We start from the raw sequence: 23,367 nt of genomic DNA, 5'->3' as shown, positions 1-23,367 counted from the left end.
GGCCTCGTAGGACGGAGCACGGTGAACTCAAGAACTTGGAAGAGGGACAGAACGCCCGGGACACAGGATGCTTGGAAGTGTGGGACCAGGAGGGCCCTTTGTCCTGGGAACAAGGAGAAGCCATTCACAGGTTCTAAGCCTCCCTATTTTTAAGCTCATTCCATTCAAAATCACCTGGTAATTGTCACCTGAGGGAAACCAAGCGAAAGTAATGCCGTCTTTGTGATGCCCGTACGAGTTTGCTGCCACAGCTTGGCACTCGGACACGACCGCCGCCAATCACGTGTCTTAGCAACGTCTGTCTTCTCCTTACCGTCAACTTCTCTCCCAGGCGCCGCCAGCCTCCACGCCACCGCCACCGCGCGGGAAGCCAGCTCCTCCCAGGCTGCGGCCGCCGCGGCCCCTGTGGCGGGAAAGCAGGCACCGCCGGAAACGACGAGGCCCAGTGAGAGGACCCGGATGTAGAGGGCGCCAACCTCCGCGGCCGGAACCGGATATGGCCAGGACCCTGTTTGTGGACCTCCGGAAGTGGCGGGGCGTCGTGGTCCTTGGCTTCTTCACGGTCTTGGTCCCTGGCGGCACCTTTCTGGCAGCTCTGTTGGATGCAGGATGCAGGGGTGGGGCCCCTAGGAGGCTGAGAGTCTTGTGAGATACCGAGAGACCCGTGGCCTCCAGATTGTGGAATCTAACTGCTTGGACCCCAGGAAGATCCAGCTGCCAGACGGAGGACGTAGGGCCGACCCTCGAGAAGCGCCCGGCAGTGTCCCCCAACCTCAGCCCGCCGTTCAGCCCTATTCAGATCATCTCATTAAAGGGACTGAAAATCTGAAAGGTTTGTTTCCCATGTGCTCAGGACTTTATAAAGTGGAGTCTGGACAAAAGAGAAAAGCTGCGAAACAGTCAGCCACCTGTTTTAGGACAGTTGGAATAGAGCCCTTGCTTGGAGACGTGCTCTCACTGAGGTGAAGGCCTATGTTTGATGTTTTGAGTTGACTGGCTGAACGTCTCTAAGAGCAATTACAGATTATCTTGTAAATGCTCAGCCAGAGAAAGGTAAGTCTCTGGGGATAAGACCAGACCTGAAGCAGAGCCCCTGCTCTATGTGGACAAGAAGGTGTCAGTTTTATGTTGGGGGCTGTCATGGGGGTGATATCTCCAATTCCCAGATCAAGATTTGGTGAGAGGGAACCATAGCAAATGACAAAGGGACCCAGATGACGTAATTACACAGTGAGGACAATTCAAATAACGGTTTACAAGGAACTGAGGTAATGGTTCTCCCTGGCCCTAATTAATACTCAAACGGTTAATCTTCCTACTATGAAATATTTTTTTTCACATCACTCCTCTGTTCAGAAACTTGTAGAGGCAAATTCAGGAGGGAGGGTAAGTTACAATGTTCCTCCTTGTTATTTCTGGTCCTATACAATCTGTCTCCTCCACAGCTGACTCCCACTCTTCCCCAATGAGTCTTCAACTTCAGCGCAGCTCTATATTTATTTCCACCTCCGTGCTTGTGCTATTGTCATTCCTCCTCCTTGGAATGATCTTCTTGCCTAGGCCCATCCGTTAGAACATCACCGAGGTCCCATCTGCAGAACCTTCCACGCCACCCCTGTTTACATTTATTTCTCTGAGATCTTACATCTCCTGCTGCTTCTACCCGGCATATGTGCAACTAGTCACAAATGAATGCCAGTTTTATAATGCTCTAATCACATAGGTTTGTGTTGTCTCTTCCAAGGAAAACACAAGTTTCTTGTCTTGAGCCATGTGTTTGATCTTTTATGTCTCTAATAGCTTAGCTGAAGGGTAAACTTCGGGAAAGACAAAAGGAGGCATTCAACAAACTACTCTTAAAACTTGAATCCACGCGAGTGGGAAATCTATTTCGTAAGCAACAATGACATCTAGTGGTTAGAAGGTTGCATGGCTTCTTCTGACTTTTTAATAGTTGGACAAGGCATTTATAAAGAAAATGTTGCAGATTATTTAATGAATCCAGATTATTCCCATCACTTCTTGTTTATGAAGGGATTTCAAATTCATATTTATTTTTTCTGCCTTTCCGGTGCCTTCCCCCATCCTTCTGTGGCCCAGTGGTCACAAACTGCTGGTAAGGGGTCCCTGTTTGTGCTTCTTACAAACCACAACTTCCGTTTCCCGTAGGAAGAACCAGAAGCTTTTATGGCGGTTATGTGATTTTTAATTCTCTGCTTCCTGTTAGGATAAAGATTTATATGCATAAATATTTATTTTGGAAATAAAATATGTAATTGAGAAAGAAACTTGAGATGATAAATATGATAGCCAGAGTAGAAAGTCATTTCAAAGCCAAATGGGAGAAAGGCAGTGTGGTGTAAGAAAAGCTTGTGGACTTTGGCTTCGGAGAAACTTGGGATCAGATGCCAATTTTTCTCTCATTAAAGCTGCATAGTAGTTATGACAGACTAACATCCTTGGGACTCCATTTTCTCATCCCAAACAATGAGAGTGGCATGTATTTTGCCACACTGCTTTGGGGAGTATTAGAATCATGTACAGTAAATAATTCTGGTCCAGGGACACCTGAGTGGCTCAGTCAGTTAAGTTACGAGTCTTGATTTTGGTTCTGGTCATGATCTCAGGGTTGTGGAATTAAACCCTGTATCAGGCTCCCTGCTTAAGGAGTCTCTCTCCCTCAGCCCTTCCCCCAACTGGTGCTCATTTGCACATTTGTACATTCTCCCTCTCTCTCTCTCTCAAATAAATAAAAATAAATCTTAAAAAAAATTCTGGCCCAAAGTATATAGTCAATAAATTATAGCTATTATTTTATTTACATTTTACTAAGAATAATTATCCTCCCATTTCCAACCCGGTAATTTTAAAAATATATACCCTGGTTTTTAAATTTTGAATTGTCAATAATAACTTAGATTCTAACTAAAATTACCTCATCTCTCTTGGTTTCAGATGCTTAAATTGCAGAACAATGCATTCGGTGAAAATACTTTAAGTCTCTGAAAATGAAATAGGAATTCTAATCTACCATAGACATCAAAACTTGAATGGTAATGAAGGGTTTAAAAGAACTGAAACAGACTGAACTTATCTTTTTATAAAGAACTTGAAAATTTTTAATTCAAGTTATAAATTGTAAAGAGAAAAAAGCTCTAGGAATAAATATGTAAAACAATTTATCACAAAAATATTATGAGAAACTGATTTGTATGGCCCTCCGGTGGGCAGAATGTGAATCACAACCACCCTGTTAAAATGTATATATTTAGTTAGAAAACATCATTTGAGTCTTCTCAGTTTTATCTGAAGCCTGAAGTAAAAAACAAGAACTTGTTTCAAAAATTGGCCTTTTTTTGCCTATTATTTGAAACTTGTACAAACTTTATTCCACAAAAGAATGTTATATACCATGGTTTATTTCTCAGCCAATCCCACAGATTAATGCCACAGTTAGGCCTCAACTATGTAACTCCACAAATAGTACTAGCCCAAGTAACAACAGTGGGCATTGATGTTTCTTTGGAATGTCAAAGAACAATAGAATTTCTGGGTTGGAAGAAATTTGAGAGCTCTATTCTAAATTCTACTTGAATATACCAAAAACATATCTTTCCCCTGTTTCAGCTCTAGCAATGGGAACAAATAATCCCCTCCCTATCTAGGACAGATACATCTATTTTCTCCTATGAGTATTATACAAATAGAAAGGCAAGAGCAGAAGACTTGGGTTCTAATCCTCACTCTTCCATCTGTTATGGAAGAGGGAATAGAAAGTGGAGGTTAGTCATTCCAGAACCCCAGGGGGATAAACAAGGCCTGTTATGTACTCAAATTAACAACCATTGCAGGGGGATCCCTGGGTGGCTCAGCGGTTTGGCACCTGCCTTTGGCCCAGGGCAAGATCCTGGATTCCCGCATCGAGTCCTGCATCAGGCTCCCAGCATGGAGCCTGCTTCTTCCTCCTCCTGTGTCTCTGCCTCTCTCTCTCTCTCTCTCTATGTGTCTATCATAAATAAATAAATAAATAAATAAATAAATAAATAAATAAATAAATAAATAAATCTTTAAAAAAAAAAAAAAAAAAACAACCATTGCAGGTTGGCCGCAACTCTGTTTCAAGTCTTTATTCTGTGATGCAGGCAAAAGTAGCAGCCACTAACAGACATGCTAGACTTATGGCAGAGGGAAAAAAATAAACTGGTAATTAAAAAGGCTCAAAGTTTCCTCTTAGAAGAGACAAAGGCCTCTTCCACTCGTAATTCTCAGTCAAAGCAAATTTTAAGACGAAGGTTGATGTTGGTAGAACAGTACATATACTCTTCTGTATTTCTCTGGAGGGGTTCCAGAGAAGGGCTTAGTATGGAGGGACAGCAAATATTTTGAACAAATAATGAAATACACCCCCTTTTGCGAGCATGAATAAACCATTATGGTCTCAGAGTCCTAAAATTCAATCCAAAAATTGGAGATAATAATTTTCTTCAGACAAAGCTCAGGATTACAGTAGAAATCAAACAAGACTGTTATATATGTGTGTGTGTATGTGTATGTGTGTGCATATATAATATATACACATGTTAATATATGTATATATGTAATATATATGTAAATATATTTATGTTGTTATGTCTTTTCCCAGAGATTCTGTCCAGTAGATCTCGTGAAATTCTGATGTCCATATTTTTTTAAATGCTCCAGTACTAGGGGATCCCTGGGTAAGTCAGCGGTTTGGCGCCTGCCTTCAGCCCAGGGCATGATCCTGGGGTCCCCGGATCAAGTCCCACGTCGGGCTCTCTGCATGGAGCCTGCTTCTCCCTCTGCCTGTGTCTCTGCTTCTGTGTGTGTGTGTGTGTGTGTGTGTGTGTCTCATGAATAAATAAATAAAATCTTAAAAAATAAACAAATAAATAACATGCTCCAGTACTGAGAAGAATTGTGGTAATAAAGTTTTGATCAGTCATCTCCAAACCCAGCCACACATCTTAAAAACTGGAGAGCTATTAGAAAATACATACTTCTGGGCCTTATGCCAAAGATTCTGATTCAGTAGAGCTCAGATGGAGTTCCAGATTCTGTATTTTTAAAGCTCCCCAGGAAATACTCTGATGTAAAATTAGGCAGGGAACCCTTGAGCTATAGGATCCATTTTAGCATCAAAATTCTGCAAATTATAGTCAATAACTTGCCCTTTTATTGTAGGGAAAGGCAATTTTTGTTGTATTGTTTATGTAACTTTGTTTGAACTTTATTATTTGTATCTCAATCTAATATGGATTTAGTTGGCTGATTTTAACCACGCAAGAAGAACAGGTACTGATTTGCTCATAAGAAAACAGAATGAAAGTTGCTCAGCTGGAGAAGAGATGTGTGACAGAAGAAAAGTAAAGGGAAAGATGTTTGAAGTGACCATTATAGCACTGAGGCAGAAAATAGTGATGATTAGGACTCACATTTATTCTGTGATCATAGTCTCTAGCTTAACATACAGTATTCTTTTTGAAGCCTCAGGATTAGCCTTATGAAGTAGGAAATATACCCATCTTAATCTGGGTGCCAGAAAAGTGAAGTCACACAGACCAGAAATGGTAAAGTAGGATTCACACTCAAGTCTGTCAAACTTTCAAGTGCAGTATTTCAGCCACAGCATTACCCAGATGACAGTGTCCCAAGACCTTCCAGAAAATTACATCAGAGGCCACAAAAGAAAGGGGGAAAGTCAATAGTAACAGCAAAGTCAAGGAAGCAGTTTTTTCTATTTTGTAACACCTTCCCAGATGGCAAAATTTCACTGATCTCCCCTCATTATTGTGTCCCAGTACCTTTGCTCCACTTGCGGACCTCCCTCTCTGTTGTCACTGTGGAGGCAACACTCAAATTAATGACCATAATATAGCCACACTCTGTCGTTAACTGAGTGCCTTCACAACTATTTCATTTACTGTCATCAAAAAATAGTATTCAAGAAATGCAGACACCAAGGATCATAGGGATGCCTGGGTGGCTCAGTGGTTGAGCATCTGCCTGCAGCTCAGGGTGTGATCCCAGGGTCCTGGGATAAATCCCACATGGAGTTTCTGCAAGGGAGCCTGCTTCTCCCTCTGCCTATGTCTCTACCTCTCTCTCTCTCTCTCTCTCTCTCTCACTCTCTCATGAATAAACAAAATCTTAAAAAAAAAAAAAAAGGAAAGAAAACTAAGGATCGTAAAGCTTGAGGTGATTTGTCTAAAACAGGGTTTCCAAACCTAAGTATTATTGGACTGGATAATTTTTGCTATGGGGCCCTCTCCTGTGCATTGCATGATAGTTAGCAACATTTGTGGATTCTACCCACTTGATGCACCACCACTCCCAATTCTAACAACCAAAAGTATCTTCAGACATTAGTAAATGTCCGCCCGGAGAACAAAATCATTCCTGGTTCTGAATCACTGGCCTAAAGTAATGCAGCAAACAGGTAGAAAGTACTCTCTGACCCACGTCTTGTGACTACATCCCTGAAGCCTCCCTAGAAACATAGAATTTTGGAGCCTAAATGTTTTAGTGACATCTAGGAAACTCCTTTATTTTACTATAAGCAAGTCAAAGCATAAAGATGTGAGATGACAATCACAATTTTTTTTTTTTCTATGCAATACTTTCTTTCCAGGAAAAAAAGCTTTCCAAATTTCTGGAGTAGGGGAGAGTAGAGACAATAAAAACACTGAATGGCATAGAAATTACTATACAGAACTCTGTCCAGGCTCCATTATCATACAGGCTCCATTAACTAACATCTCCTGTAATTATTTAAATAACCGATTGCAGATTGATTGGTTATTGTCTCTGGAGTGGCCTTCTGGCTTTCCACATTGTTTACTGATTTTTGTGATTTAACTGAGCAAACATCCTCATCCTGTTAGACTCTCACCAGCTGAGACACACAGAGACCGGGTGGTGTAGGCAAAGAGCACCAGCTTTCAAATTAGGTGCAGCCACTCTGGAAAACTGTGTGGAGGTTCCTCAAACAGTTAAAAATAGACCTGCCCTACGACCCAGCAATTGCACTGTTGGGGATTTACCCCAAAGATACAAATGCAATGAAACGCCGGGACACCTGCACCCCGATGTTTATAGCAGCAATGGCCACGATAGCCAAACTGTGGAAGGAGCCTCGGTGTCCAACGAAAGATGAATGGATAAAGAAGATGTGGTTTATGTATACAATGGAATATTACTCAGCTATTAGAAATGACAAATACCCACCATTTGCTTCAACGTGGATGGAACTGGAGGGTATTATGCTGAGTGAAGTAAGTCAGTCGGAGAAGGACAAACATTATATGTTCTCATTCATTTGGGGAATATAAATAATAGTGAAAGGGAATATAATATAAGGGAAGGGAGAAGAAATGTGTGGGAAATATCAGAAAGGGAGACAGAACGTAAAGACTGCTAACTCTGGGAAACGAACTAGGGGTGGTAGAAGGGGAGGAGGGCAGGGGGTGGGCCTGACTATCACAATTTTATGGCTTAAAACCATTTAATAATTATAAGCATTGCTGAAATTCCTGTGAAGTCAATTACTGATACACATCATATGATGAGGGTACATCTTGTCCTGTAGCCACATCTATTAGCTATCACTTATCTCACAAGAGTGCTTGTCATGACAATCTTTAGATCATGAACCTTCTTCACCCTCTATGCCAAACCTCCCACAGGGTCTAGCAGTGCTGATTGAATTATCAAATTAGAATAGTGACTAAATGGCATAGATTCCCATGAATGAGCAATTTTCCCCCCATGGATGAGCTTTTCTAAATGAAGATTTCTGTTTAATCAGCTGATAAGCAGACTATTTAATAGCAAACAAAACAAAACAAGAAAACTAGCTAAAGAATCTTTCTTTGCAAAATCAAGGCATCTCTATCAAGCACAAGAGCAATTTCACAATGGAGAGATCAAGGTCATTCCCAGAGAGAGACCATTTCTTTTTTTTTTTAATAATAAATTTATTTTTTATTGGTGTTCAATTTGCCAACATACAGAATAACACCCAGTGCTCATCCCGTCAAGTGCCCACCTCAGTGCCCGCCACCCAGTCACCCCCACCCCCCCTTCTCCCCTTCCACCACCCCTAGTTCATTTCCCAGAGTTAGAAGTCTTCATGTTCAGTCTCACTTTCTGATATTTCCTACCCATTTCTTCTCCCTTCCCCTCTATTCCCTTTCACTATTATTTTTTTAACATAAAATATTTGTTTTTTTAATAATAAATTTATTTTTTATTGGTGTTCAATTTGCCAACATACAGAATAACACCCAGTGCTCATCCCGTCAAGTGCCCCCCTCAGTGCCCGTCACCCATTCACCCCCACCCCCCGCCCTCCTCCCCTTCCACCACCCCTAGTTCGTTTCCCAGAGTTAGGAGTCTTCATGTTCTGTCTCCCTTTCTGATATTTCCTACCCATTTCTTCTCCCTTCCCTTCTATTCCCTTTCACTATTATTTATATTCCCCAAATGAATGAGACCATATAATGTTTGTCCTTCTCTGATAGACTTATTTCACTCAGCATAATACCCTCCAGTTCCATCCACATTGAAGCAAATGGTGGGTATTTGTCATTTCTAATGGCTGAGTAATATTCCATTGTATACATAAACCACATCTTCTTTATCCACTCATCTTTTGATGGACACTGAGGCTCCTTCCACAGTTTGGCTATTGTGGACATTGCAGCTAGAAACATTGGGATGCAGGTGTCCCAGCGTTTCATTGCATCTGTATCTTTGGGGTAAATCCCCAACAGTGCAATTGCTGGGTCATAGGGTAGCTCTATTTTTAACTCTTTGAGGAACCTCCACACAGTTTTCCAGAGTGGCTGCACCAGTTCACATTCCCACCAACAGTGTAAGAGGGTTACCTTTTCTCCGCATCCTCTCCAACATTTGTGGTTTCCTGCCTTGTTAATTTGCCCCATTCTCACTGGTGTGAGGTGGTATCTCATTGTGGTTTTGATTTGTATTTCCCTGATGGCAAGTGATGCAGAGCATTTTCTCATGTGCGTGTTGGCCATGTCTATGTTTTCCTCTGTGAGATTTCTGTTCATGTCTTTTGCCCATTTCATGATTGGATTGTTTGTTTCTTAGCTGTTGAGTTTAATAAGTTCTTTATAGATCTTGGAAACTAGCCCTTTATCTGATACGACATTTGCAAATATCTTCTCCCAGTCTGTAGGTTGTCTTTTAGTTTTGTTGACTGTAACCTTTGCTGTGCAAAAGCTTCTTATCTTGATGAAGTCCCAATAGTCCATTTTTGCTTTTGTTTCTCTTGCCTTCATGGATGTATCCTGCAAGAAGTTACTGTGGCCAAGTTCAAAAAGGGTGTTGCCTGTGTTCTCCTCTACGATTTTGATGGAATCTTGTCTCACATCTAGATCTTTCATCCATTTTGAGTTTATCTTTGTGTATGGTGCAAGAGAGTGGTCTAGTTTCATTCTTCTGCATGTGGATGTCCAATTTTCCCAACACCATTTATTGAAGAGACTGTCTTTCTTCCAGTGGATAGTCTTTCCTCCTTTATCGAATATTAGTTGACCATAAAGTTGAGAGTCCACTTCTGGATTCTCTATTCTGTTCACACATTGATCTATGTGTCTGTTTTTGTGTCAGTACCACACTGTCTTGATGATTACAGCTTTGTAGTACAACCTGAAATCTGGCATTGTGATGCCCCCAGCTATGGTTTTCTTTTTTAAAATTCCCCTGGCTATTTGGGGTCTTTTCATTGAAAGAGCAGACTCATTCAAGAGATGTTATCCTGTCCCCCACTGCCGTTGCGTTGCAAGGCTCAGAGAAAGCCTCCAGCTAAAGGTCATCTAGCCACTCTATTTCCCGACAATCACTTTTGGCTCTTTGCTAAAATCAAGGAGAATATTCATTCTTAACATCTTAAACTAGCTTTAAAGCAACTTAAAGAAAAATTTTCTCCTTGATTTATTCTGTCCTCAGTAGGTAACACAAAGTAGGTGGCCAATAAATATTTATTAGACAACTTAAAAAGGAAAAATTAGGGCTTCCTGATTGACTTTCATCATCTCAGTGTCCACTTACTTCTCCAGTCCACTTTCAGAAGTCTGCCTCTCTGTCCTCACCCAGGAGAACCTACAAGAGAAATCATCCTAATCCAGGGAGTATTTTGAAGTTTCCAGCATAGGTGCGTTGGCTCACCAAAAGTTTTATCTTCTGGTAGGATGAGATTTGGGCGGTGGGGGGGGGGTAGTATTTATTCATGAGAGACACACAGAGAGAGAGAAAGAGAGAGGCAGAGACACAGGCAGAGGGAGAAGCAGGCTCCATTCCATGCAGGGAGCCTGATGGTGGGACCTGATCCCGGGTCTCCAGGATCATGCCCTGGGCTGAAGGCAGCGCTAAACCGCTGAGCCACCTGGACTCCCTTAGGATGAGATTTAAGCATAATTCTGGTCCCAGAGTCTGGCTGTGCCTGAAGCTGACAAACTCCCAGGGCTGTTTTTCATTTACCTATTTGGTGTTGGATTTCTGCCACTTGCAACCTAAAGAGTCCTAATTAATGTACTTCCCTCAGAAATAATCAATTTTGTTGTTATTATTGTTTGATACATAAAATTTGAGGAAAAAAACAAGGAGGTAACCCAGTTCAGACTATCATTGCTAAAGCAATTCATGCCATAACACTGTTGCTCCTCATGCTGACACCTTTCAGTTACCTACAAAAGTTTCTGTGGACTAGAAGCCAGTCTTCCAAGAAACATAAAATCTGTCATAGGTATTCCAGTACAATAAAAGGAAAAGCACCTTTCTGGCCAGATGAGGACATTTGGAAAATAGGGTAATGCTGTAATCAAAGAGCCTTCCTTTCTAAACTTTATCTAATTCCTCCCTTCTGTTTCTTTTGTCTTCATTCCGATCACTTCTACTCCGCATTTGGGCCCTTTACCCAGCTCTACTTTTCTCAAATGTTCTTCAGATGGAATGAGTTCTGTATCCTTTTCATCAGAAAACCAATGGAATCTTAGCTAATGCCCTGCCTCCATGCCTATAGTAGCTACTGTTGAGATGTAGCAGTTCCTCAGATTTATAAGTTTTCTCAAGCCAACTCCATCCCTAATTGTGATATTCAAGTGTTTGATGTTGCAAGGAAGAAATCCAATTAGTACTTCTCTTTGGCCCCACACAAAATTTCAGAACAGATAGACTTAGATGCCAAATATTGCTGTAGAGTTTATTTTTTTTTCTTGCTCTAAATTTAAAATGCCATTATAAAACTGTTTATTAAGAATTTAAAGCTAAGTTTTAAAAAGTGCCCTTTCACTCTTTGAGAATTGATAGAACATTAACACATGACCTCAGAAGCTGGTATGTAGGAAACCACCTACCCACACATCTACAAGTACATCTAACATTTGAATTCAATAATTTGTTCTGTTTTATATCATATTTTCTGATACTTTGACATCTTGGGGCCTTGCTGACCCTGAAGAGACTGCCCCTCCCAGAGTTAGCTAATTCCTGGAGATAGCAAACAATTCATCCTGTAGTGCACCTTTCATATATAAACCAATCCAGAGCCCATACCTTCAAACATCTCCTTTATTAGGCTTTCACATTCTGAATAAGCCACTATCCCCCTGTCCTATCACCTCAAGGTCACTACCTAACAACTAGAGAGAACCCCTATACCCCAAAATCTGATGAAATTATTCAAACTAGCCAATTCTAAGCCTGCTTATCAACTGTATTGCTATGCCTTTCCTGTGAATACCACAGTAAAGGTATTCTTGTGCACAGTTTCCCCAGATTTCTCTGCCTCCTGGCAAGTTTTGTTACCTCCCTGTGTGGCCCTGAGTAGAGTGGCATGCCTCATGTTTCTAGGATCTATGAGTTTACACTTTATTTATGACAAACATTTCCATATCTGTGCATTTTACCATACCTGATTAAAACAAATCCTGGATACATTTTAAACTGCACCCCCCCCCCAATCTTATCAATTGTTTGGCAAAATAAGTTATGTTAGCAAATATATTACCAATCTACTAATTTTTTGACAGTATTCAGAGGTTTCCTTAAGATACATTTTCCTTTTAAGCAAAACTTTAGGAGAAAGGAAAATCCAGCTCCATTGAGACTGGGAATGAATCCCTTCTATATTTCTTAGAAAAAATTCAGTAAAAATCATAGTTCATTAAGTTGGATTTGTGGTATATAAAAGTCTCTATAATCTGTTTTTGAAATGAATAAAATACTGTGAATTATCTAAGGAAAAGTAATTTTCCCCCAGTGAACTAAAAATGATTTCAGAAACGTTTATAAAACTCAGAAGGGAAAAGCATTGCTTCTGACAACTTGTCTAATTGTTCATTTAGATCCTGTGATTTAATTTTGTAGTTTATTTTCAGAAGGACCTATTAACAAGCAAATGGCCCTCACATGTGACTAGCTGGTGTTTCTTTGCCTAGAGGAAATTAATCTCGTGATCAATTATAACTTTTCTTTTATATAATGTTTAAATGAGAATGGAGTCGATGGCCTTGGTAGACAAAATACATTTTGAGTGCCTGGCTGTCTGGCTGGGATATTTTACACATCAGAGCTACATTAATGTAATCTTTTATAATTCATATTATGTAATAAATTCATATTTTGAAATAAAAGCATCACTGCCCCTGAGAAGTTATTTTTCTTCCATTTAAAAGAGAAACTTGAGGGAGGAGCAAGATGGCGGAAGAGTAGGGTCCCCAAATCACCTGTCTCCACCAAACTACCTAGAAAACCTTCAAATTATCCTGAAAATCTATGAATTCGGCCTGAGATTTAAAGAGAGACCAGCTGGAATGCTACAGTGAGAAGAGTTCGTGCTTCTATCAAGGTAGGAAGACGGGGAAAAAGAAATAAAGGAACAAAGGCCTCCAAGGGGGAGGGGCCCCGCGAGGAGCCGGGCTGAGGCCGGGGCGAGTGTCCCCAGGACAGGAGAGCCCCGTCCCGGAGGAGCAGGAGCTGCACCGACCTTCCCGGGCGGAGAGGGGCTCGCAGGGAGGTGGAGCAGGACCCGGGAGGGCGAGGATGCCCTCGGGCTCCCGGGGACAGTAACAGCAACTGCGCGCCCAGGAGAGTGCGCCGAGCTCCCTAAGGGCTGCAGCACGCACGGCGGGACCCGGAGCAGCTCGGGGGGCTCGGGCGGCGGCTCCGCGGAGGGGGCTGCGCGGCCACGGGAGCAGCTCGGAGGGGCTCGGGCAGAGGAAGAGGCTCCGTGCAGAGGGGCCGGCGCGGTTCCAGGAGCAGCTCGGAGGGGCTTGGGCGGCAGCTCCGCGGAAGGGGCTGCGCGGCCCGGGAGCGCGAATCCACCAGCGCAGGCCCCGGAGCACAGGGCGCCGGGACACAGCCCAGGATCCGGCCTCCCCCGGGACAGGCAGAGGCCGGGAGGGCCCAGGACAGCAAGGACGCTCCTGCCCCAGCTGAGCAGATCAGCGGCCCCGCCCCGGAGCCTCCAGGCCCTGCAGACGGAGTTCCTGCCGGAGCTGAATCCAGGTTTCCAGAGCTGCCCCGCCACTGGGGCTGTTCCTCCTGCGGCCTCAGGGGGTAAACAACCCCCACCGAGCCCTGCACCAGGCAGGGGCACAGCAGCTCCCCCAACTGCTAACACCTGAGAATCAGCACAACAGGCCCCTCCCCCAGAACACCAGCTAGACGGACAACTTCCAGGAGAAGCCAAGGGACTTAAAGAACACAGAATCAGAAGACACTCCCCGGTGGTTCTTTTTTTGTTTGTTTGTTTTTGTTTTTGTTTTTGTTTTTGTTTTTGTTTTGTTTTGCTTTTTGATTTGTTTCCTTCCCCCACCCCCTTTTTTTCTCCTTTCTTTTTCTTTCTCTTTTTCTTCTTTTTTTTTTTTTCGTTTTTTTTTCTTTTTCTTCCCTTTTTTTTTCTCTTACTCTTTTCTTTCCTTCTTTCTCTCCTCTCTTTTTCTCTTTTTCCCAATACAACTTGCTTTTGGCCACTCTGCACTGAGCAAAATGACTAGAAGGAAAACCTCACCTCAAAAGAAAGAATCAGAAACAGTCCTCTCTCCCACAGAGTTACAAAATCTGGATTACAATTCAATGTCAGAAAGCCAATTCAGAAGCACTATTATACAGCTACTGGTGGCTCTAGAAAAAAGTATAAAGGACTCAAGAGACTTCATGACTGCAGAATTTAGAGCTAATCAGGCAGAAATTAAAAATCAATTGAATGAGATGCAATCCAAACTAGAAGTCCTAACGACGAGGGTTAACGAGGTGGAAGAACGAGTGAGTGACATAGAAGACAAGTTGATAGCAAAGAGGGAAACTGAGGAAAAAAGAGACAAACAATTAAAAGACCATGAAGATAGATTAAGGGAAATAAACGACAGCCTGAGGAAGAAAAACCTACGTTTAATTGGGGTTCCCGAGGGCGCCGAAAGGGACAGAGGGCCAGAATATGTATTTGAACAAATTCTAGCTGAAAACTTTCCTAATCTGGGAAGGGAAACAGGCATTCAGATCCAGGAAATAGAGAGATCCCCCCCTAAAATCAATAAAAACCGTTCAACACCTCGACATTTAATAGTGAAGCTTGCAAATTCCAAAGATAAAGAGAAGATCCTTAAAGCAGCAAGAGACAAGAAATCCCTGACTTTTATGGGGAGGAGTATTAGGGTAACAGCAGACCTCTCCACAGAGACCTGGCAGGCCAGAAAGGGCTGGCAGGATATATTCAGGGTCCTAAATGAGAAGAACATGCAACCAAGAATACTTTATCCAGCAAGGCTCTCATTCAAAATGGAAGGAGAGATAAAGAGCTTCCAAGACAGGCAGCAACTAAAAGAATATGTGACCTCCAAACCAGCTCTGCAAGAAATTTTAAGGGGGCCTCTTAAAATTCCCCTTTAAGAAGAAGTTCAGTGGAACAGTCCACAAAAACAAAGACTGAATAGATATCATGATGACACTAAACTCATATCTCTCAATAGTAACTCTGAATGTGAACGGGCTTAATGACCCCATCAAAAGGCGCAGGGTTTCAGACTGGATAAAAAAGCAGGACCCATCTATTTGCTGTCTACAAGAGACTCATTTTAGACAGAAGGACACCTACAGCCTGAAAATAAAAGGTTGGAGAACCATTTACCATTCGAATGGTCCTCAAAAGAAAGCAGGGGTAGCCATCCTTATATCAGATAAACTAAAATTTACCCCAAAGACTGTAGTGAGAGATGAAGAGGGACACTATATCATACTTAAAGGATCTATTCAACAAGAGGACTTAACAATCCTCAATATATATGCTCCGAATGTGGGAGCTGCCAAATATATAAATCAATTATTAACCAAAGTGAAGAAATACTTAGATAATAATACACTTATACTTGGTGACTTCAATCTAGCTCTTTCTATACTCGATAGGTCTTCTAAGCAAAACATCTCCAAAGAAACGAGAGCTTTAAATGATACACTGGACCAGATGGATTTCACAGATATCTACAGAACTTTACATCCAAACTCAACTGAATACACATTCTTCTCAAGCGCACATGGAACTTTCTCCAGAATAGACCACATATTGGGTCACAAATCGGGTCTGAACCGATACCAAAAGATTGGGATTGTCCCCTGCATATTCTCGGACCATAATGCCTTGAAATTAGAACTAAATCACAACAAGAAGTTTGGAAGGACCTCAAACACATGGAGGTTAAGGACCATCCTGCTAAAAGATAAAAGGGTCAACCAGGAAATTAAGGAAGAATTAAAAAGATTCATGGAAACTAATGAGAATGAAGATACAACCGTTCAAAATCTTTGGGATGCAGCAAAAGCAGTCCTAAGGGGGAAATACATCGCAATACAAGCATCCATTCAAAAACTGGAAAGAACTCAAATACAAAAGCTAACCTTACACATAAAGGAGCTAGAGAAAAAACAGCAAATAGATCCTACACCCAAGAGAAGAAGGGAGTTAATAAAGATTCGAGCAGAACTCAACGAAATCGAGACCAGAAGAACTGTGGAAGAGATCAACAGAACCAGGAGTTGGTTCTTTGAAAGAATTAATAAGATAGATAAACCATTAGCCAGCCTTATTAAAAAGAAGAGAGAGAAGACTCAAATTAATAAAATCATGAATGAGAAAGGAGAGATCACTACCAACACCAAGGAAATACAAACGATTTTAAAAACATATTATGAACAGCTATACGCCAATAAATTAGGCAATCTAGAAGAAATGGACGCATTCCTGGAAAGCCACAAACTACCAAAACTGGAACAGGAAGAAATAGAAAACCTGAACAGGCCAATAACCAGGGAGGAAATTGAAGCAGTCATCAAAAACCTCCCAAGACACAAGAGTCCAGGGCCAGATGGCTTCCCAGGAGAATTTTATCAAACGTTTAAAGAAGAAATCATACCTATTCTCCTAAAGCTGTTTGGAAAGATAGAAAGAGATGGAGTACTTCCAAATTCGTTCTATGAAGCCAGCATCACCTTAATTCCAAAGCCAGACAAAGACCCCGCCAAAAAGGAGAATTACAGACCAATATCCCTGATGAACATGGATGCAAAAATTCTCAACAAGATACTGGCCAATAGGATCCAACAGTACATTAAGAAAATTATTCACCATGACCAAGTAGGATTTATCCCTGGGACACAAGGCTGGTTCAACACCCGTAAAACAATCAATGTGATTCATCATATCAGCAAGAGAAAAACCAAGAACCATATGATCCTCTCATTGGATGCAGAGAAAGCATTTGACAAAATACAGCATCCATTCCTGATCAAAACTCTTCAGAGTGTAGGGATAGAGGGAACATTCCTCGACATCTTAAAAGCCATCTATGAAAAGCCCACAGCAAATATCATTCTCAATGGGGAAGCACTGGGAGCCTTTCCCCTAAGATCAGGAACAAGACAGGGATGTCCACTCTCACCACTGCTATTCAACATAGTACTGGAAGTCCTAGCCTCAGCAATCAGACAACAAAAAGACATTAAAGGCATTCAAATTGGCAAAGAAGAAGTCAAACTCTCCCTCTTCGCCGATGACATGATACTCTACATAGAAAACCCAAAAGACTCCACCCCAAGATTGCTAGAACTCATACAGCAATTCGGTAGCGTGGCAGGATACAAAATCAATGCCCAGAAGTCAGTGGCATTTCTATACACTAACAATGAGACTGAAGAAAGAGAAATTAAGGAGTCCATCCCATTTACAATTGCACCCAAAAGCATAAGATACCTAGGAATAAACCTCACCAAAGATGTAAAGGATCTATACCCTCAAAACTATAGAACACTTCTGAAAGAAATTGAGGAAGACACAAAGAGATGGAAAAATATTCCATGCTCATGGATTGGCAGAATTAATATTGTGAAAATGTCAATGTTACCCAGGGCAATATACACGTTTAATGCAATCCCTATCAAAATACCATGGACTTTCTTCAGAGAGTTAGAACAAATTATTTTAAGATTTGTGTGGAATCAGAAAAGACCCCGAATAGCCAGGGGAATTTTAAAAAAGAAAACCATATCTGGGGGCATCACAATGCCAGATTTCAGGTTGGACTACAAAGCTGTGGTCATCAAGACAGTGTGGTACTGGCACAAAAACAGACACATAGATCAGTGGAACAGAATAGAGAATCCAGAAGTGGACCCTGAACTTTATGGGCAACTAATATTCGATAAAGGAGGAAAGACTATCCATTGGAAGAAAGACAGTCTCTTCAATAAATGGTGCTGGGAAAATTGGACATCCACATGCAGAAGAATGAAACTAGACCACTCTCTTTCACCATACACAAAGATAAACTCAAAATGGATGAAAGATCTAAATGTGAGACAAGATTCCATCAAAATCCTAGAGAAGAACACAGGCAACACCCTTTTTGAACTCGGCCATAGTAACTTCTTGCAAGATACATCCACGAAGGCAAAAGAAACAAAAGCAAAAATGAACTATTGGGACTTCATCAAGATAAGAAGCTTTTGCACAGCAAAGGATACAGTCAACAAAACTCAAAGACAACCTACAGAATGGGAGAAGATATTTGCAAATGACATATCAGACAAAGGGCTAGTTTCCAAGATCTATAAAGAACTTATTAAACTCAACACCAAAGAAACAAACAATCCAATCATGAAATGGGCAAAAGACATGAACAGAAATCTCACAGAGGAAGACATAGACATGGCCAACATGCATATGAGAAAATGCTCTGCATCACTTGCCATCAGGGAAATACAAATCAAAACCACAATGAGATACCACCTCACACCAGTGAGAATGGGGAAAATTAACAAGGCAGGAAACAACAAATGTTGGAGAGGATGCGGAGAAAAGGGAACCCTCTTACACTGTTGGTGGGAATGTGAACTGGTGCAGCCACTCTGGAAAACTGTGTGGAGGTTCCTCAAACAGTTAAAAATATACCTGCCCTACGACCCAGCAATTGCACTGTTGGGGATTTACCCCAAAGATACAAATGCAATGAAACGCCGGGACACCTGCACCCCGATGTTTCTAGCAGCAATGGCCACGATAGCCAAACTGTGGAAGGAGCCTCGGTGTCCAACGAAAGATGAATGGATAAAGAAGATGTGGTTTATGTATACAATGGAATATTACTCAGCTATTAGAAATGACAAATACCCACCATTTGCTCCAACGTGGATGGAACTGGAGGGTATTATGCTGAGTGAAGTAAGTCAGTCGGAGAAGGACAAACATTATATGTTCTCATTCATTTGGGGAATATAAATAATAGTGAAAGGGAAAATAAGGGAAGGGAGAAGAAATGTGTGGGAAATATCAGAAAGGGAGACAGAACGTAAAGACTGCTAACTCTGGGAAACGAACTAGGGGTGTTGGAAGGGGAGGAGGGCGGGGGGTGGGAGTGAATGGGTGATGGGCACTGGGTGTTATTCTGTATGTTAGTAAATTGAACACCAATAAAAAAAAAAAAAAAGAAAATCCCAAAAAAAAAAAAAAAAAAACAAAAGTAAAAGACAACCTACAGAATGGGAGAAGAGATTTGCAAATGACCTATCAGATAAAGGGCTAGTTTCAAAGATCTATAAAGAACTTATTAAACTCAACAGCAAAGAAATAAACAATCCAATCATGAAATCCAATCATGTTCATGAAAGACACGAACAGAAATCTCACAGAGGAAGACATAGACATGGCCAACAAGCACATAAGAAAATGCTCCGCATCACTTGCCATCAGGGAAATACAAATGAAAACCATAATGAGATACCACCTCACACCAGTGAGAATGGGGAAAATTAACAAGACAGGAAACCACAAATGTTGGAGAGGACGTGGAGAAAGGGGAACCCTCTTGCACTGTTGGTGGGAATGTGAACTGGTGCAGCCACTCTGGAAAACTGTGTGGAGGTTCCTCAAACAGTTAAAAATAGATCTGCCCTATGACCCAGCAATTGCACTGCTGGGGATTTACCCCAAAGATACAGATGCAATGAAACACCGGGACAACTGCAGCCCGATGTTTCTAGCAGCAATGTCCACAATAGCCAAACTGTGGAAGGAGCCTCGGTGTCCATCAAAAGATGAATGGATAAAGAAGATGCGGTCTATGTATACATGGAATATTACTCAGCAATTAGAAACAACAAGTACCCACCTTTTGCTTCGATGTGGAGAGACCTGGAGGGTATTATGCTGAGTGAAATAAGTCAATCGGAAAAGGACAAGCATCATATGGTCTCATGCATTTGGGGAATATAAAAAATAGTGAAAGGGAATAAAGGGGAAAGGAGAGAAAATGAGTGGGAAGTATCAGAGAGGGAGACAGAACATGAGAGATTCCTAGCTCTGGGAAACAAGGGGTGGTGGAAAGGGAGGTGGGTGGGGGGTGGTGGTGACTGGGTGACAGGCACTGAGGTGGGCACTTGATGAGATGAGAACTGGGTGTTATGCTATATACTGGCAAATTGAACTCCAATAAAAAAAAAGATTCATGCATAACCGTGAAAAAAAAAAAAATAAAAGAGAAACTTTGCAAAAATCCTATATATAAAACAACCAGGGATAGAACCAGAGTGCTCATTATTTATGTAATGGATCTCAAACTCTAATTTGCACTACATTACTTGTAGAATTTGTTAAAAATATGTATTTATGGTTAATATTCTCCAGAAACTCTGATTTAATAATATGTGCAGAGACTCGAGAATCTGTATTTTTATGAAGAAGTCTGCATCCTGACACATGTGTTCCAAGAATTACAGTTCAATAATCCCAGAGAGGGGTGCTCGGGTAGCTCAGTCATTGAGCATCTGCCTTTGGCTCAGGTTGTGATCCCAGGATTCTGGGATAGAGTCCTGCATCGGTTCCCCACAGGGAGCCTGCTTCTCTCCCTCTGCCTATGTCTCTTCCTCTTTCTCTGTGTCTTTCATGAATAAATAAATAAAATATTTAAAAATAAAAATAATAATCCCAGAGAAACCAGTAGTAACATTACCTCCTTCTAAAGACTCATTGTTGAACCAAGCCTACAATCAGCCATTAGCTTTTGGGTCATAAGTTCCTTTTCAGCAATATCTTTTCTCTTAAATATTGGGCTGATAATATTAAATTTATATGTAGATAAATATATACCTATACCTAGATATAGATATATTATTAATACCCTCTCCTTAAATCCAGACATAAATGGGTAAAAACTCCAGGTCAGTCACTGAATGACTATCCAAATTAAGGCAAGTTAAACACTTTGAATCTCAGTTTCCTCATCTTTAAAATAGGATTACAGTGCTGCTTCATAGAATTATGGTGACGATTGAAGGAGTAAATATATATAATGCATTTAGCACAATAACTAGCAAAGAGTAAAGGTCCAGTAAATAGTAGGTATTACTATTAAAAGATAGGGGCAAAGACAAGATAACTCAGTGATGCCTTACATTTGTAAAGAAATTGCTTTATGGTTTCCAGAGCCCTTTGACACACATCATGTCATTATATTCTCACAATGTGTATGTGAAATAGAGGGTGTAGGATTTTGTTCCAATTTACAAGTGAGATTCAAATTCAGAAAGCTGCCATGAGCATTTCCTCACAGACTTAGTGGGAAAAAAATAATCCTCAAAGGAGCTGAAAAGGAAAAGGGTAGGAATTTCTTTTGCCTTTTGAAGCCAAAAAATTAGTGTGCTTCAGAATGCCCCTGTAAACTTCAGAGCTGATAATGAGTTTGAAATATATAGAATACCAGAGTAGCTCAGTGGTTAAGAACTTAGGCTTTAGAGTAGACAAATTTGGTTGCACCACTTTAATCGTTGTTTTGGGGCCTGGGTAGCTCAGTCAGTTAAGTGTCCAACTCTTGATTACATGTCAGGTCATGATCTCAGGGTTGTGAGATTAAGCATGACATCAGGCTCTGCACTCAGCAAGGAACCCATGTCTTTCTCTTCCTCCCTCACCCTCTGCCCCTCTCCCTATTGGCTTTCTCTTCAATCTGTCTTTCTGTCTCTCTCTCTCTCTCTCTCTCATAAATAAGTAAAAAAAAAAAAAAAAATCTTTAAAAAAATAGCTGTTGTTAACAAAGTTATTTAAGTCTTCTAAGCTTCAATTTCCTCTTGTAAAAATAAGGCTAATAAAGCAATGACTAAATTAGATCATTTGTATAATAGTAATAATATATAATATTTATTGAAATTTGCATAAAGTACTTTTCACAGTGCATAGCAGAGTAATGCTCAAAATAGAGCTGGTATATAAGCCACCCACTCAGGCATGCTACAAGTACTACTGATGTTTGGGAGCTCTTATTACTATTGCGAACTCAAAGAGTAAAACAATAAATTTTTTTTTAATGTGCAGTACTAGCTAATGGACAAATAATTAGTTACCATTATAAGTACTTACTTTATTAGGAAACAGAGTAAACATGAAGAGACTATGTTGATAAGCCCAGATTACAAAATGACTCCATGGCAAAGTTGGATTTCTGCCCCATGCAAGACCTTGTCTCTTCTCTAGAGAATGCTGTGATCCTTCCATTTTATTCCAAGGAAAGACTTTTCACTTGGGGAATTCCCTTGTAGAGTTCCATGGTTTTATCCTAAATGCTCTTGGTCTGGAAAATTACTTTGTATTCTTCTATTTAATATTCTGAGTTTCTGTAAAAGATGGAATTTTTGCTGAGTTAAAGGCCCACACAGTTCTTACAGGTTCCAATTTGGCACCAACCCCAAATCTTTTGTGGCTTTGAGTTAGTCTTGGCAGAACACTTCCAGAGTAGGAGGATTTTTAATGGGTTTAAAGAGTTGCTTTAAATTGTTCACTTAGGCTCAAACCAAAGTAAACTGACCACTCCATTCCCATGAATTTTAGAGGAACAAGGGTTAGAATTCAGGGGGAAAATGTGGTAAGCAAAACTACTGAGAATTTAGTTGATACTGTGGGTTGATACTATAAAGCAGAAGCAAGACCATGGTGTCATTTAAAGCAACTTTCTCACAAAGGCTTTTTTTTTCTTTAATTTCAACTAAGTTATGTCCCATCACACTAGAAGTGTTTTGAAAAAAAAAAAAAAATATATATATATATACTTAAACACATATATATTTGTTACACTAATACCAAAAGTTGAGTGACAAAAATTTATAACTTTGCTGAATATCAAATCATAAAATGAATTTCTAGTATAAAAGAATAAGTAAAATTTTTTTAAAAAATAGAAATGAAGGGACGTCTGGGTGGCTCAGTGGTTGAGCATCTGTCTTCGGCTCAGGTCATGATCCTGGAATCCTGGGATCAAGTCCAACATCAGACTCCCTGCAAGGAGCCTACTTCTCCCTCTGCATGCATATGTCTCTGCCTCTCTCTGTGTGTCTCTCATGAATAAGTTAATAAAATCTTTTTTAAAATGGTAATGAGGGCAGCCCCGGTGGCTCAGCAGTTTAGCGCTGCCTTGGGTCCAGGGTGTGATCCTGGAGATCCAGGATCGAGTCCCACGTCGGGCTCCCTACATGAAGCCCGCTTCTCCCTCTGCCTGTGTCTCTGCCTCTCTCTCTCTCTCTCTCTCCCCCTCTCTCTCTCTCTCTGTGTATCTCTCATGAATAAATGAATAAAATCTTAAAAAATGGTAATGAAAATTTTAAAGTCATGACAGTAAATGCTGCAAAAAACATGACCGCGAAGAGCCATAATTTTCCACTGTCAGCTGCTAATAGGTCCTACAATGACCATATAGCATATTTGTCTCACTAAGTAAAAATTTATCTGAGATAAGTGAAAGACAAAAATATTTTCTCATAATAGTCTTTTCTCCATAGTTTTTATGTTAT

General features: G+C 40.8%; 1 protein-coding gene and 1 long non-coding RNA gene across 33 annotated transcripts in view; one reads left to right on the top strand and one right to left on the bottom strand.

Moving 5' to 3' along the window:
* Positions 1–23,367, bottom strand: part of LOC140608891 (uncharacterized) — a 238,667-nt gene that overhangs the window by 207,347 nt on the left and 7,953 nt on the right. For 12 of the 17 annotated variants that reach the window (XR_012010873.1, XR_012010883.1, XR_012010880.1 and 9 more), the window contains exon 2: positions 21,944–22,197. The exons of 1 other annotated variant lie outside the window; for it this stretch is intronic. This is a non-coding gene — a long non-coding RNA (uncharacterized lncRNA). 4 more of the 17 variants (XR_012010877.1, XR_012010887.1, XR_012010888.1 and 1 more) reach the window with 4 other exon arrangements.
* The window catches only part of ABCB5 (ATP binding cassette subfamily B member 5), a 162,691-nt gene continuing 139,337 nt past the window's right edge, over positions 14–23,367 (top strand). Inside the window, exons 1-2 of one of the 16 annotated variants that reach the window (XM_072783831.1) lie at positions 14–1,053; positions 2,956–3,053. The gene's annotated coding sequence lies outside the window, so the exon portion shown is untranslated. The remainder of the gene's footprint in view (positions 1,054–2,955; positions 3,054–23,367) is intronic. The other 15 variants (XR_012010870.1, XR_012010869.1, XR_012010868.1 and 12 more) reach the window with 15 other exon arrangements.

Source organism: Canis lupus, chromosome 18, assembly GCF_048164855.1.
Source record: "Canis lupus baileyi chromosome 18, mCanLup2.hap1, whole genome shotgun sequence".
NCBI classification, from domain to species: domain Eukaryota; kingdom Metazoa; phylum Chordata; class Mammalia; order Carnivora; family Canidae; genus Canis; species Canis lupus.
This window is presented reverse-complemented; position numbering and strand designations above follow the sequence as displayed.